Source organism: Pieris brassicae, chromosome 4, assembly GCF_905147105.1.
Source record: "Pieris brassicae chromosome 4, ilPieBrab1.1, whole genome shotgun sequence".
Lineage (NCBI taxonomy): Eukaryota > Metazoa > Arthropoda > Insecta > Lepidoptera > Pieridae > Pieris > Pieris brassicae.
Window position 1 is genome coordinate 12,328,741 of NC_059668.1, and position 8,014 is coordinate 12,336,754.

Below are 8,014 nucleotides of genomic sequence, written 5' to 3' on the forward strand. Positions count from 1 at the left end.
GCCCAACGATTTTTCTCTTTCATGGGCTGTTTCATCTTTAACCTCGTTTTCAAAAATAAAAATTTGACTATCGATCGAAAAAGCTTTAGCAACATCTTCTAAACCTATCCTATACTCAAACCGAAAGGTTTCTTGTGCAGTAGTAGTTTAATTATAAAATTGACAGTGTTATGTAGAATCTATTACGTTAAATACCTAATATCAATTATATGTCAAATTAAAGAGACTCGTAGTCCACGGCACTGGAAATCCTAGTGTCCACTAGTTCACTTTCTCTTTTAACTGTTAATTTTTTTTATTATGTGTCATAAAGGGTTTCTTTCGTTTCTTCATTCTAAAATCAACGTGTCGCACTGATATTTATCTGATAAAACCGTATTAACGGGTATAATAGATGGGATGTATATTGTAACATAACCTTTTTGCTGTGCGTTCGGCTCGCACTGTCCAGCGTCAACAAGCTGCCATTCCTCCGTTACTCTCTCCTTAATGGGTTTCTCTACTCTTCACCGGAGAGCGACCTATTTGTGAAGCGTACGGGGGAAATAAACTGTGATTTAAAAATATACTTGAAAAAGATTAGAGGAGAGCAGGTTTACTGTCAATTTTGTAAATAACTTAAGATCTCCAGTATAAAGCTAAAACCTTCCTACCTAACGACATAACAAGATGCAAGCATTTCCACATTCTTCCACTCTCAGTTAGTCGTGATATAGCAGATGTGGTATTTTTAATGAATTAAGCTACAGGTAAAGTTGACTGTTCTGAGTTACTAAGTAAGGTGTATCCGTGTGTATAATAGGACCCAAAAAATAGGCACCTATTGTATCCACCTAAATTCAACATTCTGATTTATTTCACAGCTTTATTTTAGAGAGAATAGCTTGGTAAGAGCGGCGGGTTAAAAATTTAAACAAATTTAACTGTTGACATTGAATTGAATTAAATCTGATAGCCTAAAGTATGGCAATGAAAGCTCTGACATATAAATTCCTCAGTAGAACACATAGTGTTTCATAAGTTTTTATAAGTGTATGAGGTATAACCCTAAGTGTTACTCAACTGATTTTAGTTTATTGCTTTCTTTGATAGATATAGATAGTTGGATTAAAATGATTTTATTGTTAGCAATCAACTTAATTGTGAACGACTTAACTATATGTAAAGATGTGTTTAATGGCGTAAAGAGAACTAGAACTACATTTGGTAAGTAAATTAGTTATAAGTTGTAAATCTCTTTATTGAAATAATAAATAAATTAAAAGTAAAAAAATAATATTTGTGTACACATTATAGGCTGTAACTGTTTGAATTGTAGTAGTTGTGAATCTGCTAATAAATAAACATCATCAAAAAAACACCAAACAAAACTTTATTGTTACAATAAAAAATAAAAGTTAAATATTTTAAGTGACAAACGCCATATAATTGTTATCATTCATAAGTAAAAAAGTTATCTCGTTTCCTTTGATAAGTCAGCTTGACTCATTATGCATAATTTATTGAGTGAACATAGAGATTTTTAATCGAATAGTAAAAGAGAGTTTGATAGTATAAATACTTTCTATAAATTAAAATTATTTTTACCACACTACGCCGTGTCTTATTTAACACCACCATGCGGCCAAACATCTGCCCAGTTCTGTATAAAATAGAATGACATAGATGAATGTTCTAGATCTATATCCTTGTAATAAAAATGTCTAACTAGATTTAAACAGTCAACTTACCTCTTAGCAACGTTAACAAAAAATATAATCGCTAAAGTCTTGGTCCTCTCAATTCAAAGCACATTTATTCAGCTGTTCGGGTTCTCTAAGATAAGTTTAATACTGTTCTCAGAAATTCAGTTATAAAAACATTCATAAAATTCTACATCACGTCCATTTTGTAATTTTTATTTATTTTTTATTTATTTACACTTCGTTACACTACAAAATAAAAATTAACATAATTAAATCAAAAGGAGGGCAACTGGCGGCCTTATCGCTTACGAGCGATCTCTTCCAGGCAACCACTGTGAGTAAAGAAAAAAAATAAATGTATTAAATAAGATAGGCAAGTAGTGCAAAATACATGTAATACACAGTTATTAAACAAAACTAAACAGGAATAAAATATTAAAGATACATTAAAGAGTAAAAAGACACATAAATCACGATAATTTAAGATAAGTCTCACGTCAGTTAGTAGTTAGTAAGAAAGTTCGGGATACGATGTGGACAGGTAATGTTTGTACAGAAGAAATTTAAAGGAAGATAAAGAAGGAGCTAAGCGAATAGGGACGGGAAGTGAATTCCATAGCCTAACTGCGGAGACCTTAAAGGAATCGCCAAGAAAGGAGGAGTTATGAGATGGGATTTCAAGGGTATAATTTTCGGAAGAGCGTAAGCTATAGTTATGGGCTCCCAAAAAATTGAAATCATTTTTGAGATAGGAAGGAGTTTTAGGGTTGAACAGGATGGAATATAGGAGATGAAGAACATGAGCATCGCGTCGCTGACGAATTGGCAACCAGCCTAGCCGCTTACGGAACGCAGAGATATGATCGTACTTTCTTAGACCGAATATAAATCTGATACAGAAATTTTGGAGACGATCCAGTCTATTTAGCAATTCCTCGTTAAGATCGGAGGAGCAGGAATCGGCGTAGTCCAGTAAAGGCAGGAGGAGAGATTGCGCCAGTGAGGTTTTGGTACTAAAGGGAAGAAAATTACTAAGACGTCGAAGGATACTGGAGGCACCGTATAATTTTCGGCTAACTTCTTTAACATGCTGCTCCCAGGATAAATTTTGATCAAATAAAACCCCCAAATTTTTTACTGTACGGCTAAAATTTAAAATTACACCATCGATATGGATAGGGGATATCCTGGCCCAATCAATTCTCGTCGTGAAATAGGGGCTGCCAATAATTAATACCTTACTCTTTTTGGGATTGATTAGAAGACCAAATTTTTTACTCCAGTCAACTATCTTTGCCAGCTCATTGTTGGTAGATTGTATGGCTTGCGGGAGATCATCGAGACTTGATTGTACGTAGATTTGAAGATCGTCAGCGTATAAATGAAAATTAGTTGAAAGTCGGAAAGTTAAGGAGTTAATATATATAGCAAAAAGAAGAGGAGAAAGTACGCCACCTTGCGGAACGCCAGATTCAATCAAACTCCACTGAGATATGCAATCGCTTGTCTTAATACACTGGCGGCGCCCATTAAGATAGTTAGAGAACCAGTTAACAGCATGAGAAGAAATATTAATAGATCTAAGCAACCCCATTAGAATTTTAAAATTAATAGTATTAAAAGCGTTGCTGAAATCTAGCAGTGTGAGAATTGTGAGTTGTTTGTGGTCCATGCCTTCGCGAATATCATCGGCTACTCTGACCAGAGCAGTAGTAGTGCTATGTCCAGGTCGAAACCCAGACTGAAGTGGATTCAGTATGGAATTTTTGTTTAGGAAATTATTTAATTGCTCATGTATGAGGCGTTCAAGTACCTTGGATAGAAATGGCAGAATCGAGATGGGTCGAAAATCAGAAAAAGTACTAGGATTAGCCTTTTTGGGGATAGGGATGATAAGTCCATCCTTCCAGCAAGAAGGAAATTCACCTATAGAAATGGAAAAATTAAAAATATGTGTGATTACAGGAAGTAGAAGAGAGAGAATAGGTATGATCATAGCACGACTAATCAGGTCAGAACCAACAGCGTTGGAATGAATAGAAGAAATACTCGATTCAACTTTCTGACTAGAGAATTCATCGAAAGAGAAAGATGGAAAACTAGGACGAGGGAGAGATGATATATACTCAAGTGTTAAGTCCAGATCGATATTACTTGAAGTGGAGTGAGAGGTAAAATGGGCGTTTAGGCTGTTTACGTCGATATCGGGAGTCATGGCAGTACGTGGTGGCTTACCGATACCCAGAGATTTTAAAAATTTCCATATTTTTGAGGGATCCCCATTAGACACTGAGTCGTGAATGTGTCGTCTCTGCGCATCGCGACAACGCGTGTTGCAACGGTTGCGCAAGGTTTTGTAAAATACATGTTCCTTATCCGTTTTGGCTGTTCTCATCTTGGCCTTAGCACGGTTTTTTTGTTTAATCAAAGATTTGATTTCATCGTTGAGCCAAGGAGCAGGTAAATGCTTGAGTTTAACGGGCCTCAAAGGAGCATGTATATCATAAAGATTAGTGATGGAGGCATTTAGTAAATCAACTTTACCATTGAGGGTGGGACACTCGTAAATCGTGCTAAAGTCAATTCTGGCCGCATCTATAAGCAGACGCTCGGTGTCGATCGCAGCAAAATTACGCCTAAGGACTACGGTGGGTTTTAGTTTAGGAGGTTTAAGATTGAGAGACAAATAAATGAGGTCGTGATGAGAAAAAGCAACAGCAGGAAGTTGGCCATGGTTGGTAACTAGGTCAGGAGAAGAGGTAAATATAAGGTCCAATAAGGAAGGAGTGGAGCCTGGGACTTTGTGTGTGGCATTAAGTGGCAGGTTATGAAGATTATAAGATTCGGTGATGGAGAGCAACTTTTTCGATCGGCAGTCGTCTTTGATTAAGCAGGTATTGAAATCACCCATAACTATTATGTTTTTATAGAGAGGCGAAAATTTTTCAAGAGTGTTATCAAAGCCTGCGAAATAATCGACTAAAAGAGAAGGAGAGTAAAACACTCCAAGGAGAATTTTAGTCTTACTGAGCATGACCTCGACCAGAAGATGCTCGCATTCATTAGGTGGTGGTGGTTGAGGAGACATACTGATAATAGTGTAAGGGATGTGCGATCGTAGGTAAATAGCGACGCCACCTCCACGCATTCCAACTCGATCATTTCTTATTAGGTTGAAGCCGGGGATAGAATAGCTGAGGGAGGACAGGGTTGGACACAGCCAAGATTCTGATATAAGGATAGCGTGAATTTCGTTGGATACAAATGTTGTCAACAAGTCCAAATGGTGAGCAGGAACGCTTTGAGCATTAATATGGATGACATTCAAGTGTCGCGATTGGTCTTTAAATAAAGCTGTGAGGATACTATGCAAGGGAGGGGGAGATATCTCAGCGCTATGGAATGATTCGAAATCCGACGAAGAGACCGATTCAAATTCAAGAGCTTCACTATCGTGATTCATGTGTTAGCCAATAATATTTATGTATAAGTCTACTAAGTATATAAATTTTTAATTTATGTACAAAAATGATCCTGTGTTCACACTCAATCGCTAATATTAGTGAACAGAAAATATAGTCACACACTTTAAGAAAACAAAAACAAATTAACTTAAAGGGGTTCAATAAACTAATTGTAACTATTTCCAAAAAAAAAAAAAAAAAACAATTTAACAAGGGAATTTATATATAGTTTGCAGTGATAAATTACTGTAAAAGCTTATTATAAGAGAATAATTTTATGAACTGTGGAAATAGATACAATCTATCATTAATTGACAATCACAACTTTTGACAGTGTCACATCACTTGCTAGTTATTAGTTATAATCTGTCAGTGAGGTCTTTAAAAACATTAAGTAAACAAAAGTTAAGGTTATGAGATACTAAATAATAATATTTTAAAACAAAAGGAAAACAAAAAAGAACTGTTTAACACTTAAAATTAATGACATCAAACCAGTTGACAACAAAGTTGATTATAACCCCGGAACCATGGAACACCGACACTGAAGTTAATGACCCTTTCTTGGAACCTTCTTATTACGGGTCATGTCTCTTGTTCGCTTTGCATCATCAGCTGCGGACGATGACGGGATGCTGCCCGGGACTGAACCAAGTTCCTTCAACGAAGAGATGCGGCGAAGTTTCCCATCAGCCCCAATCACTTGTACACGTCCATCCTGGGTCCAACATTTTGAGACACCAAACCGCTTTCTCGCCTCCATAAATAGTGAGTGCCTTGTTTTTGTTAGGAACTCAGACAAGGTTATACCAGTGCCTTTAAGGCTAGTCTTGGCAGCCCAGATCCTTAACTTATCGGCATGTTCACGAAACTTTAATAATATAGGCCTAGGCTTTTCATTGGATCTTAATCCTACTCGATGGCAACGGGTAAGGCACTGCTCCGTGACATTTGGACACTTTAAAAGGATGGATATCATATTTGCAATGGAGGCCGGGCTTTCATCCTTCGCTTCATTTACTCCATGCAGCAACAGACACTTTCGCCTACTACGCATCTCTTGCTCATCCTGCACTCTAAACAGAATCGCCATCTGAGACTGGAGATTCTCTAGGCAGAATAGAACAGAACTTTTAAATGTTTCAAACTCCCTAGCAAGTGGAGTTTGTTCCAGCGATGGGGACCTATTCTGAGCTGCAATAAGGCGCTGCTGGAACTCCTCCATTCTGGTAGACACCATTTCGGATACATCCCTTAAAGACTTTTTAAGATCCTCCATAATAAGGTGCAAGTGAAAAATTAATAGTTCAAATGAAGGTACTTGAAGAAGTGATTATCAAACTTTAAGTTAATTTTAGTTAAATAAAGGATATTATTAAGGAAAAATTGCGATTAATGTGTAGTGGAACATTAATTCATCAATGGAACTGTAAGTAACAAAGTTTAAACCCAAATACTATTTTATTTTAGTACAAATCACAAGACACACCAATACACGTTGCACTACCCACTTGATGATAAGTAATGAATGAATCAAAGTATTCTCAACTTAATAAATACATAATACTAGATACTTGATTAAAACATCCGCTATTTTGTCTGTCAATAGATAAAAGTAAGTTTTGAGATTTGTTTAAATCTTTTTAAAGACGAGAGAAAATATTTAAAATAAATAAACCTTTTTACGATTTCTATTTTCGGCAAGTAGGTGATGCTCCTATGCCTGATACAGGCCGTCGACTTTATGAGTCTAAGGCAAGTTGGCTTCCTCACGATGTTTTCCTTCACCATTCGAGCGAATATTAAATGCGCACATAGAAAGATAGTCCATTGGTGCACAGCTGGGACCTTACCTACGACCTCAGGGATGAGAGTCGCACGCTGAAGCCACTAAGCCAACACTGCAACCACACACTGCCGTTATTATAAGTCTCTGATGGTAATTTTCGTAAATAGTACCGAAACGTAAATATCGAACATATTCTGAACTTAAAGTATTAATAAGTAGGGCAATTGAAGTGTAACATACATCTCAAGTCAAAAATTAACCTTGCGATAAATCAGTTTAAAGTTATCAATTGTTGATATGACACGCACTTTGTGACTGATTATGTTTTTAACTTATATCTTAGTTAATTTATTAATAATTAATTTTAAATATGTAAAATCTGACAGTGATTTTGACTCCATTGATCTTTTGGAAAATGAACGAGTTTACGACTCTGCAATTATTGGTATGTTAATTATAATAATACAATGGGAATAAGTACATTTTTTAAAATATAAATACAGCATATGTGGGTATAAGTTTAACTCATAACTTTGTTATTTTAACGTTAATAATAAAATTGAATACTTGGATCTACGTTGTAATGTAATAACCTCTTCTAAAATGCGTTTCGTTAATAGACTAAACTAATTTTAGAATCATAGTTCAAAATTATGTAGTAAGCTTTGTTGGCCATTAAAAAACCGGTACGGACCATTTAGATAAATAAAAATAATAATGTGTTTATTCATTTGACAAAAAATCATTTTGTGTAAGATTTGGGAACCCTTTTAAGTAAAAAATACCTGTGTCACGGGTGCCAGCTCTTCCATAAGAAAATTAATAGTTAATTAAATTAAATTAAATTATACGTATTAGTTTTCAATACGCCTGAGGGCACGAGTGAGTGAGCCAATGAAATGTGTAACTACATATTAGACAGACATTATATTTAGATATGTACTGAACTATTATATAAATATTCTTACAATATTAAATAAAAATAAACTAACGGATGTCTGACATTGTATTTGTATACATTCTTTTTATAGACAAGTATTTAACTTATTCCGCCTTCTGTGCCAGATACTGTAGAT